Source organism: Bombina bombina, chromosome 1 (assembly GCF_027579735.1).
Source record: "Bombina bombina isolate aBomBom1 chromosome 1, aBomBom1.pri, whole genome shotgun sequence".
In the NCBI taxonomy this organism is placed as follows: Eukaryota; Metazoa; Chordata; class Amphibia; order Anura; family Bombinatoridae; genus Bombina; species Bombina bombina.
In genome coordinates this window covers 416,724,986-416,737,597 of record NC_069499.1, presented here as the reverse complement: position 1 = coordinate 416,737,597, position 12,612 = coordinate 416,724,986, and the positions used below count along the sequence as shown (strand labels likewise).

The 12,612-nt window shown below is 39.8% G+C and overlaps 1 protein-coding gene across 9 annotated transcripts in view; it reads left to right on the top strand.

The window, feature by feature from the left end:
- The window catches only part of BAZ2B (bromodomain adjacent to zinc finger domain 2B), an 842,173-nt gene that overhangs the window by 347,025 nt on the left and 482,536 nt on the right, over nucleotides 1-12,612 (top strand). For 8 of the 9 annotated variants that reach the window (XM_053698337.1, XM_053698343.1, XM_053698342.1 and 5 more), the window contains exon 1: nucleotides 5,899-6,194. The exons of the other annotated variant lie outside the window; for it this stretch is intronic. The gene's annotated coding sequence lies outside the window, so the exon portion shown is untranslated. Of the gene's footprint in view, nucleotides 1-5,898; nucleotides 6,195-12,612 lie in introns of those variants that run through there. 9 annotated transcript variants of the gene reach the window in all.

Sequence of the window (12,612 nt, the reverse complement as noted above, 5' to 3'; positions counted from 1 at the left end):
AAAAATATTTACAAACATAAGGAAAATCTTACAACAATTTTAAACTAATTACACCTACTCTAAGCCCCCTAATAAAATAACAAAGCCCCCCAAAATAAAAAATGCCCTACCCTATTCTAAATTACTAAAGTTCAAAGCTCTTTTACCTTACCAGCCCTGAACAGGGCCCTTTGCGGGGCATGCCCCAAGAAGTTCAGCTCTTTTGCCTGTAAAAAAAAACATACAATACCCCCCCCAACATTACAACCCACCACCCACATACCCCTAATCTAACCCAAACCCCCCTTAAATAAACCTAACACTAAGCCCCTGAAGATCATCCTACCTTGTCTTCACCTCACCGGGTATCACACCGATCCGTCCTGGCTCCGATATCTTCATCCAACCCAAGTGGGGGCTAGACATCCACTGAAGAAGTCCAGAAGAGGGTCCAAAGTCTTCATCCTATCCGGGAAGAAGAGTAGATCCAGACCGGCAACCATCTTCTTCCAAGCGGCATCTTCTATCTTCATCCGATGAGGACCGGCTCCATCCTGAAGACCTCCACCGCGGACCCATCTTCATCCGGCGACGTCCAACTGAAGAATGACGGTTCCTTTAAGGGACGTCATCCAAGATGGCGTCCCTCGAATTCTGATTGGCTGATAGGATTCTATCAGCCAATCGGAATTAAGGTAGGAATATTCTGATTGGATGATGGAATCAGCCAATCAGAATCAAGATCAATCCGATTGGCTGATCCAATCAGCCAATCAGATTGAGCTCGCATTCTATTGGCTGATCGGAACAGCCAATAGAATGCAAGCTCAATCTGATTGGCTGATTGGATCAGCCAATCGGATTGAACTTGATTCTGATTGGCTGATTCCATCAGCCAATCAGAATATTCCTACCTTAATTCCGATTGGCTGATAGAATCCTATCAGCCAATCGGAATTCGAGGGACGCCATCTTGGATGATGTCCCTTAAAGGAACCGTCATTCTTCAGTTGGACGTCGCCGGATGAAGATGGGTCCGCGGTGGAGGTCTTCAGGATGGAGCCGGTCCTCATCGGATGAAGATAGAAGATGCCGCTTGGAAGAAGATGGTTGCCGGTCCGGATCTACTCTTCTTCCCGGATAGGATGAAGACTTTGGACCCTCTTCTGGACCTCTTCAGTGGATGTCTAGCCCCCGCTTGGGTTGGATGAAGATATCGGAGCCAGGACGGATCGGTGTGATACCTGGTGAGGTGAAGACAAGGTAGGATGATCTTCAGGGGCTTAGTGTTAGGTTTATTTAAGGGGGGTTTGGGTTAGATTAGGGGTATGTGGGTGGTGGGTTGTAATGTTGGGGGGGTATTGTATGTTTTTTTTTACAGGCAAAAGAGCTGAACTTCTTGGGGCATGCCCCGCAAAGGGCCCTGTTCAGGGCTGGTAAGGTAAAAGAGCTTTGAACTTTAGTAATTTAGAATAGGGTAGGGCATTTTTTATTTTGGGGGGCTTTATTTTATTAGGGGGCTTAGAGTAGGTGTAATTAGTTTAAAATTGTTGTAAGATTTTCCTTATGCATACAAAGAGAGAAGCGCTCTACCAGGAACGAACAACAGCTCAGTGGCTTGTTCTATGGCGATTTACCACCCGGAAGCAGCCTCTTTTAGACCAGTGTGCTTTTCACAGAAAAAAACTTTCCTGAAGTATATCAGTCTGATCCCGCCAAGTAAGGTCAGTCCAGCCCCGAAATACCAGGCAATTCTCCTCTGAACAAGGAACATGACAACCCCAGACGATCGTTTCGGCCTCCTATGGGCCTCGTCAGTGAGGTGCAGCCACATTCCTCTAAGCACACTGGGCAAGGAGTCCACGTCTGGTTTCCCCCATCACCCATAGGGAGACTTCCCCAGGGTCATAATAATTTGCATACAAAGAGAGAAGCGCTCTACCAGGAACGAACAACAGCTCAGTGGCTTGTTCTATGGCGATTTACCACCCGGAAGCAGCCTCTTTTAGACCAGTGTGCTTTTCACAGAAAAAAACTTTCCTGAAGTATATCAGTCTGATCCCGCCAAGTAAGGTCAGTCCAGCCCCGAAATACCAGGCAATTCTCCTCTGAACAAGGAACATGACAACCCCAGACGATCGTTTCGGCCTCCTATGGGCCTCGTCAGTGAGGTGCAGCCACATTCCTCTAAGCACACTGGGCAAGGAGTCCACGTCTGGTTTCCCCCATCACCCATAGGGAGACTTCCCCAGGGTCATAATAATTTGCATACAAAGAGAGAAGCGCTCTACCAGGAACGAACAACAGCTCAGTGGCTTGTTCTATGGCGATTTACCACCCGGAAGCAGCCTCTTTTAGACCAGTGTGCTTTTCACAGAAAAAAACTTTCCTGAAGTATATCAGTCTGATCCCGCCAAGTAAGGTCAGTCCAGCCCCGAAATACCAGGCAATTCTCCTCTGAACAAGGAACATGACAACCCCAGACGATCGTTTCGGCCTCCTATGGGCCTCGTCAGCGAGGTGCAGCCACATTCCTCTAAGCACACTGGGCAAGGAGTCCACGTCTGGTTTCCCCCATCACCCATAGGGAGACTTCCCCAGGGTCATAATAATTTGCATACAAAGAGAGAAGCGCTCTACCAGGAACGAACAACAGCTCAGTGGCTTGTTCTATGGCGATTTACCACCCGGAAGCAGCCTCTTTTAGACCAGTGTGCTTTTCACAGAAAAAAACTTTCCTGAAGTATATCAGTCTGATCCCGCCAAGTAAGGTCAGTCCAGCCCCGAAATACCAGGCAATTCTCCTCTGAACAAGGAACATGACAACCCCAGACGATCGTTTCGGCCTCCTATGGGCCTCGTCAGTGAGGTGCAGCCACATTCCTCTAAGCACACTGGGCAAGGAGTCCACGTCTGGTTTCCCCCATCACCCATAGGGAGACTTCCCCAGGGTCATAATAATTTGCATACAAAGAGAGAAGCGCTCTACCAGGAACGAACAACAGCTCAGTGGCTTGTTCTATGGCGATTTACCACCCGGAAGCAGCCTCTTTTAGACCAGTGTGCTTTTCACAGAAAAAAACTTTCCTGAAGTATATCAGTCTGATCCCGCCAAGTAAGGTCAGTCCAGCCCCGAAATACCAGGCAATTCTCCTCTGAACAAGGAACATGACAACCCCAGACGATCGTTTCGGCCTCCTATGGGCCTCGTCAGTGAGGTGCAGCCACATTCCTTATAGATTTTCCTTATGTTTGTAAATATTTTTTTATTTTTTGTAACTTAGTTCTTTTTTTATTTTTTGTACTTTAGTTAGTTTATTTCATTGTAGTTATTTGTAGAAATTGTATTTAATTAATGTATTGATAGTGTAGTGTTAGGTTTAATTGTAGGTAATTGTAGATATTTTATTTAATTAATTTAATGATAGTGTAGTGTTAGGTTTAATTGTAACTTAGGTTAGGATTTATTTTACAGGTAATTTTGTTATTATTTTAACTAGGTAACTATTAAATAGTTCTTAACTATTTAATAGCTATTGTACCTGGTTAAAATAATTACAAAGTTACCTGTAAAATAAATATTAATCCTAAAATAGCTATAATATAATTATAATTTATAGTGTAGCTATATTAGGATTTATTTTACAGGTAAGTATTTAGCTTTAAATAGGAATAATTTATTTAATAAGAGTTAGGGAGGGCAGATTAGGGGTTAATACTATTTATTATAGGGTTAGTGAGGCGGATTAGGGGTTAATAACTTTATTATAGTAGCGCTCAGGTCCGCTCGGCAGATTAGGGGTTAATAAGTGTAGGCAGGTGGAGGCGACGTTGTGGGGGGCAGATTAGGGGTTAATAAATATAATATAGGGGTCGGCGATGTTAGGGCAGCAGATTAGGGGTACATAGGGATAATGTAAGTAGCGGCGGTTTACGGAGCGGCAGATTAGGGGTTAATAATAATATGCAGGTGTCAGCGATAGCGGGGGCGGCAGATTAGGGGTTAATAAGTGTAAGGCTAGGGGTGTTTAGACTCGGGGTACATGTTAGGGTGTTAGGTGCAGACATAGGAAGTGTTTCCGCATAGCAAACAATGGGGCTGCGTTAGGAGCTGAACACGGCTTTTTTGCAGGTGTTAGGTTTTTTTTCAGCTCAAACAGCCCCATTGTTTCCTATGGGGGAATCGTGCACAAGCACGTTTTTGAGGCTGGCCGCGTCCGTAAGCAACTCTGGTATCGAGAGTTGAAGCTGCGTTAAATATGCTCTACGCTCCTTTTTTGGAGCCTAACGCAGCCTTTATGTGGACTCTCAGTACCAGAGTTATTTTTATGGTGCGGCCAGAAAAAAGCCGGCGTTAGCTTTTCGTGTCGTTACCGACAAAACTCTAAATCTAGCCGCTAGTGTTTAATGCCCCTTTAAAAAGGCGCTAACCACTACCTAAAAAATGTGTATTGGGGTTCTCTAGGTCTGTCAGATATTTTTTTGATAACCCCCTAGAGACCCCTTCAGTAAAACCCTGGGTATTGTTTTTAACGTTTTATTTATGAGATTGAGGGGTTTGAAGAACCTACCTTCATCAAGCTACCAATGCTTCTTGGTTCTGCTCCTTTGTGATGACACCATGTGCGTTCGTAATAACGTTACTGGCATTCCCATGAAGTCTGGGAGTGTCGCCGTCTAGGCCACCAACGAACCCCGGCCTGTAGTGTGGGAGAATCGCCAAAACAGCTTTTGATCGGCGATCCAATTTACTTCTAATATCAAATTTGCTTTGTTCTCATTGCATTCTTTGTTGAAGAGCATAGGTAGGAAGTGTGCACGTCTGTAACACTATAAGGCAGCCGTTTGTGAAAATACTGCCATCTAGTGCTTTTGAAACTGTATAACATTGTTAAAAGCATTCTTGAAAAACTGCTACCCAATAGTGTTTTAGACATTTGCATGCTCCTGAGCCTACCTATCTGTTTTCAACAAAAGATAACAAGAGAACAAAGTAAATTTAATAATAGAAAGAAATTGAATTTTTTTTTACATTTCACATAATTTCGGAATCATATAAGGAAATTGATAAATTTTGCATCTCGTTAACGGCTCCACAGACTATCTTTACTGCAACTCAATTCCAGTTCTCGGATAGCACTAAGAGGGCAGAGTTTAAGTATATCCCTGCTGGGTTATTCGTTAACTTACTCACTGTGACTAGCCATTTGCATTACTCTTGTCAATTGTTTTTTGAAAACTATTTATTCATATATTAGCAGTTTATCACTTTATGGCAAACATACTGCATTGTATAACACATGCAGAAAGCAAGTGTAGCATGTAGGGAGCCCCCTGAATTGTGTATCATCTTGGAAATATGCAGAATTTTGCATATTGCACACACAACTTTACATAAGATAAAACCTAGAATGTTGTTTTGCTTATATGGCCAGTTATTTTTAACAATGGCAAGCTGATGTGCTTCACTCCAGTGATAAAGTAGCTTTATGTGCCACACTCTATCACTCTTTTACATTAGCAAATTAGAAGACTTAGATAAGAATAGTAAAATACACCTCCTAAGTGCATTTCTGACAGTTCAAATGTGTCCTTCATAAAACAGCACCTCTACTGTTAAGCCATAATGCACGGTGTAATCATTGTCTGCCACCACCCTGAAAACACCTTCCTTCTGTCAAAGGCTGTAAATTGTTCCTTGCTAAACGAAATGCTGCAATGTATTAAAACTGCATACTTCACCTAGCTTAGTTCTGCTGATGTGAGCATGATCTCTTTGCAGCTAATCCTACTGCTCCACCTGCCTTTCAGTTTGTTTACCAGGAAATCAAGATGTGTAAACTGCAGGAAGCACTATTTGACCCTCATCCGACAGTGTCTCATTACAATAATTGCTAATCTCTGAATAAGACAGCCATGTTCTGAGTGAGAGAAGAGAGCAGGGAGATAGAGGGGGGAAAACCAGCTTGCGTTAACTAGATGTGTGTTGTTAGAACAAGAAGAGTATTGTAAATGCTTTCTGGTATCAGGCTTTTCTTATAGCTCTGACTAAGAATCTGGTGACCTCTCGGGTCAGGAAAACCAGGACATAATAGTATGTGTTCTTTCATCCTTCCTTCCTAACTGAAGACACATCTCGGCTTGTTTGGGAGTGCTGTGTCTGCACTGTATACGAAAAACATAATGGCTACTTCCTGATTAAACCACTGTCCACAGTAAGCAGTTTCTCATAAATCTTTATTTTACAGACAGGGCATTTTTATTTGGTAATGTTGAGTCTTAGAATATGGGATGGATTAAAATACAGTCTAGCTTTTTCATGTTTTTTTTTTAGTAGTATTTTAGAAATCACTGTTTTTTTTAATTTGGTTTAATAGAGGATAGCCGAATCTTTAATCCACCTTTATTCTCTTCTCTTTATATGTATACTTATTGTATTTTTGTAAGGAACCAAAGTTTATTGCTTAATTTTTTTTTTGTATGTTTACATATTTTTTTTTTCATTCATTTTTTTATTCAGTAAATGTTTTACCTTTAAAAAAATACATTTGTTGTGACAATGAATTCTATAATAACCAAAATATTATGCTTCAGTGCGACTCTTATTCTGTCATATTTATAATCTGGCAGTTTAAAAGTTAGGCTTTATTGTGGATACATAAATATAAAAAATAGTAAATGGGTAGTTTAAATGGTTAACCCAGGGCAGCAAGCGAAGATCTTTAGTACATTATCTAAAACCTATATTACCCTGCTACATTTTAAAGCAGTGTTACTACTATTATTTCCATAATAGAGTTAAATAGTCCAAAAAATAAAAAAGACTCTTAAATAAATACTTACTGGTAGTGCCCACAGAATGTTGCTTTCTTTATGGCTGGGGTGGATCAAGTTTAATGTTTTAGTAAAAAATGTGCAGGTTCAAGACCTAACCTAAAAATAAATTTGTCTGGTTTTGGGCTCTCAGACTTCCTAATGTTGCCCCAAATCTCAAAATCTTAAATAAAGTTTGAATCTAGTTCTATGTTTGTTGAAAGGAGAAACAGTTGCTGCAATGTTTTCCAAAGTTGCATAGAATATTGCTAAACAGTAAGTGGAAGCAGATTATGGTGTTGCAGTCTTTACTTACACACTTGTAGCTGAAATCCATAGGTAGTTCTTTTCCTGCTGCCAATAAGAAAGTGAGACTGTTTTACTCTTGTATTAAAGGGATACTGAATCCAAATTTTTTTCTTTCATTATTCAGATAGAGCATGCAATTTTAAACAACTTTCTAATTTACGCCTATTATCATTTTTTCTTCGTTCTCTTGCAATCTTTATTTGAAAAAGAAGGCATCTAAGCTAAGGAGCCAGCCAATTTTTGGTTCAGACCATGGACAGCACTTGTTTATTTGTGCTGTCCAATCAGCAAGGACAGCCCAGGTTGTTCACCAAAAATGGGCCGGCATCTAAACTTACATTGTTGCTTTTCAAATAAACATACCAAGAGAATGAAGAAAATGTGATAATAGGAGTAAATTAGAAAAGTTGCTTAAAATTGCATGCTCTATCTGAATCACAAAAGAAAAAAATTGGGTTCAGTGTCCCTTTAAAGAGGCATACTGGTGTTTAAGCTATGTGTTTAACCCCTTAGCATGCCAAGTGTATCAGAGCATTTTACTTTTGCGCAAGTATGTAATGTTAAACAATTTGTCTTCTCGTAAAAGTTCCAATCTATGAAACCAGTGAATACAATCTAAGGATCCTGTGCAGTATAGCTATAGTGTAACACCAAACCTCTATGTTCTGTTTCCGTTGACTTCTTAAGAAATCAGCTCAATATTGAAACTTGTAAAGGGGTGTGAAAGCAATGTAGCAATTTTCCAGGTTCCCCCCACGTCTGTAATTTATATTAAAGAAAATTGGTCAAGTAAATGAGAGTCCTATCCTTGCTGCATTTATTTATGTATTTGTTTTTATTAAGAGACTAAAGTGGTACAGGGAATTGACTTGTGATTTCATGTTACTTTTGTGTGTATTTTAGATGGAGAAATTACAAGGTGTAAAATTTGGTGCCACTTTATGATAGACATATTGGTTTATTTTATTGTAAAACTTTTTTTTAGATTGGTTTTCAAAGTTTTGTGCATTTTTGGTTTTGTTTCATTGATATGTCATGTTAGTCTGGGTTGTGATGTAAAAGCAAGCCTACCTTGTTGAAATATGTTAAAGAAGACCTCTTAACTGTCCCTATTTGAGAGGGACATTTCGAAATTCTGAGCTCTGTCCCATTGTCCATTGTATGTAGCTCAGCTGTTGCTATAACAACCATGAAAAAGTCCTTCCTGCTTATAGCCATCACTATACCTGCATGTAGCGTTTTGTTTTGTTTATTACAATTAAAATTTTTAAATATAAATGCTGCCAGTGGCATGCGCTCAGTGTATTTGACGGCACTATTTGTGCTCCAAAAGGATCCTGCACTGGACATGGTAGCAAAGCTGGTAGAGTCTCTTTGCTATGGTATACCTGTGTTATGCATTTGTGTCAATGTTATGCACTTGTGCCAAAGAGCTTTGAAAGCCATGAAGTTACTGCAGATTGGCCAAGGAGGAAATTATGTTTTCAATTGTCTGTAAAAGGACTATTTTTTATTACTATTATTATTATTATTTTTTAAATTAAGGGAAGTGTGACGACTAAGCCTATCTGCCCAGGCAGCCCAGCTGTGACTATGGAGATAGCGTGGGCATGAAGGGGTTAATAACACTCAGCCTCTGTATCCCTTACACCTTTATCTCTACGAGGACCAAAAGGAACACCAAATTAATCCCCAAATCCTTCATACACCACCTAGTCTTTCCCCGTTCATAATACCAGATCTGCCCATTTTGCACACACTTTGCATTAATTTGCCCACTGCAGCAGTTACTATCAGCTGCTGTAATTTTCCTTGTAGAGGGCACTCTCTTGCTGGATATCACACTCTCCCACTCACTTGTGACGAAATCTAGAGCCCACTCAGGGTGACAAACTAGGGGACTAAGGGCATTCCTTACACAGCTCAGGCCAGACAGCCCACTGTTCACACCTACTCTTGTATGTTCTGTAGGTATAGCAGGTTCACTTGTCACTGTAGCTGTTGGGACCACACATTCTCCATCTAGGGCACACACAACTATGGGAGAGTTGTTTGGAGAAGTCCCATCTCTCTCCCCCTCTTCTTTTCATATGCTATCCCTGCAGGGTGGGGTTACATACACACTAGGGTCCCATCTAATAAAAAGCTTTAACCTTATTCCAGAATTCTACTGGAACAAATTTTGGAGTGTCCAGCAAACTACAGGTGACAGCTGCACAGAATATGTCATCTGAGGGCTGCTTTTCGGAAAGGACGGTAAAATCCCTTTGCTTGAAGTGCTTTACCCTTTGAGTGATGAGCTAAATAGCGAGACCATTGCTCTTGAGGAAGCTGATACTGCCTGCATACCTTCTCAAAGCCCCTCAGAAAAACCTCCAAGTCAGTATCCTTTTCTAACATGGGAAAATACTCCAAGCGAGATTTCACTTTTGTTGGTTCCCCACAATCACTGGTTTAGGGAGACAGACTGTTTATGTTAACCCGCAAAACCTCCAGGTCATGTCTCCCTTGAGCCTCCCTTCCCTTTCTCTCCCTTCTTTTCTCCTTTGCTACTTTGAGGGTCAATTCCAGTTTTAGTTACCATTCTGCATCCCCCAAATACCTGAGTGCTGTTTGTAGCTCAGACTCCATGGCACTTGCAGGGTTAACAGCATTAGGTATAAGCTCTTGGGTTACAGGTAACACAGTAACCCTTTCTGTGTCTGTTTCTTGCTCTGCTGTGATGTGATCTGCCTGTTGCAGCTCCTGGATCAACTGCTCCTTTGTTTTGCCAAAGGTTATTTATTTTTCTTGACAAAGCAACTCGAGGAACTCTTTAGGCATTTTTCTATATGCTTCAATACTTAGAGTAGAGAAAGACATACAGTGCTTTCTCTGCACTGTATGTCTGTTATTAGGCATGTCATTTCTTTTAGAACTAAGATTACCTTGCTGGGCAACACACCTAGCAATACAAATAGCAATACAAACTATAGATATCTCCAGTGCTGCCACCAGTGTGTGATGATTAAGCCTATCTGCCCAGCCATTACTATAGGGGGAGTGTGGGCATGAAGAGGTTAATATCACTCAGCCTCTGTTTTTCTTAGACCTTTACCTCTACAAGGACCTAAAGGGACACCAAATTAACCCCCAAATCCTGCCTACACCACCCCACCACCCCAGATTAACGTTACTGCCACTACCAAGAGTTTTGAATAAGGGTGTCTTGGGAACCCAATAACTTACACAACTAACAATTAGGTAATGTGACTTTAACCCTATCTCTACAGAGTGTGAATTCAGATCTTAGAGCCCAAAGACAGAATTAGATTATTAATATTGTTAATAACAAAAGACAAATACAGGCTACACAATGCCAAATTTAAAAAAAACGCGAAAAAAAAGAATCAGAACTAAAGCAAAAATAAAGTTCTTGAAAATAAAATGGGACATAAACTAAACACAATACCTACACTTTGCAAATATCACTAAGCTCCACAAAGGTTTGTGTATACTTCCTTCAGATATTTTCACATGTTGTCCTAGTGACGTTCTGATGTAATGTTGCTGTACATTCAATTATATCCCTGAATTTTCCTTTGTCTTGTCAAAAACCCAACAGTACTAAGAGAAGGAGGAAAGGAAGGGGGGGGGGGGAGTCTTTAGATCAATGCAGGCTAGGGGACAAACTGATCAAGTTAATCCTTGCATTGCTGGGAAACCAGTCCATGTATTAACTACTCCGCATGAGTGTATCATGACACCTCCCTCTTTAAGATGGTGGAGATAGGGGGTCAGCCTACGCTGAGGCCCTATGTCTAGCTGAACCCTAGTCTTTCCCCGTTCATAATACCAGAGCTGCCTGTTTTGCACACTCTCTGCATTTGTTCGCCCACAGCTGCACTTAGTATCAGCTGCTGTAATTTCCCTTGTGGAGGGCACTCTCTTGCTGGATCAATGCACTATAGGAGACAAACAGATCAAGTTAACCCTGGCATTGCTGGGAAACCACACCACCTCTCCTGGGTGGCCAGCCCAGGTAATAACTACTCCTCATGAGTGTATCATGACAGTAAGAATTATAATTGTTTTTAAAAGTATCTTCATTTGTATTAATGTTAAAGGGACACTGAACCCAATTTTTTTCTTTCGTGATTCAGATAGAGCATGACATTTTAAGCAACTTTCTAATTTACTCCTATTATCAAATTTTCTTAATTCGCTTGGAATCTTTATTTGAAATGCAAGAATGTAAGTTTAGATGTCGGCCCATTTTTGGTGAACAACCTAGGTTGTCATTGCTGATTGGTGGATAAATTCATCCACCAATCAAAAACTGCTGTCCAGAGTCTGAACCAAGAAAAAAAAGCTTAGATGCCTTCTTTTTAATATAAAGATAGCAATAGAACGAAGAAAAATTGATGATAATAGTAAATTAGAAATTTGCTTAACATGTGATGCTCTATCAGAATCACGAAAGAAAAAATTTGGGTTCAGTATCCCTTTAAATAATAATAAATTAGTAATTACAATTTAATATGCACATATAAGTCTCTTTCTCATGTTCCTTTAAACAACCCTTATGGAAATAAGCATTTTGTAGGACTTTATATTCGATGATATGTAATTAATTATTTAATTTCCTTATTTGAAAATGATTTGTGCTTTCTAAGTTGTATTTGTTAATTTGAATTATAACTGGTCTAGAATTCTTTTTAGTTTGTATGCAAAGGTGAATTGAACCATAACGTACGTTTGCTTGCAATATTTAGAAATTAGTTCAGATATTATGCCTTACCTTTTAAAATATAAAAATAACACTACAAATCACTTTTTTTTGTATTCTGTGTGTTGAGATTTTGCTAATTTTATGGATAACTGAAAACTAACTCCAACCCTAAAAACGGATTCATTACAGGGACTAAAATATAATCTCCATATGACTGAAATTTAACTTCTAAAAGTAGATATTGTTTAAGAGAACATTACATCAATAATTTAAAAAATGGACACCAGGACCCAATTAAAAAAAAAAAAAAAAAAATCTACTTGCAATATATTTTATACAATCTTTTAAATGTTTAACTGTAAAAAAACATATAGCCTACAGCTATGAAGTACATAGAATACAAATATCTTGTGGCCCACATCCGGTCAAGTGAAATCCCAAAAATGAGAATAATGCACATTTCACGTACCTGCATCTGATTTATTTCCCCCCCCTCAGGACAAGCAAATCTATAAACATACAATGTTACAACAGCTAATAAGTCTAATGCTACAATTGTATTGCCTTTGCTAATGCTTAAAATGAATGTCAATTTTGATGCTAAAGTGCCCGGTTTTTAAAAATTTGATTAAAAACAGGGGCACTTTAATTCATCAAAATTTACATTTCACTCCTGTTGAGAAAAAAAAAACCTTACATTTTAATCTTCACAGCAGCTCCAGTTTCCTCCGCCCATCAAAAAGCCTCTTCCTGGGTCTAAAATGAGGAATCCGGCTTCCTCCAATCAGGGCATTGAATCA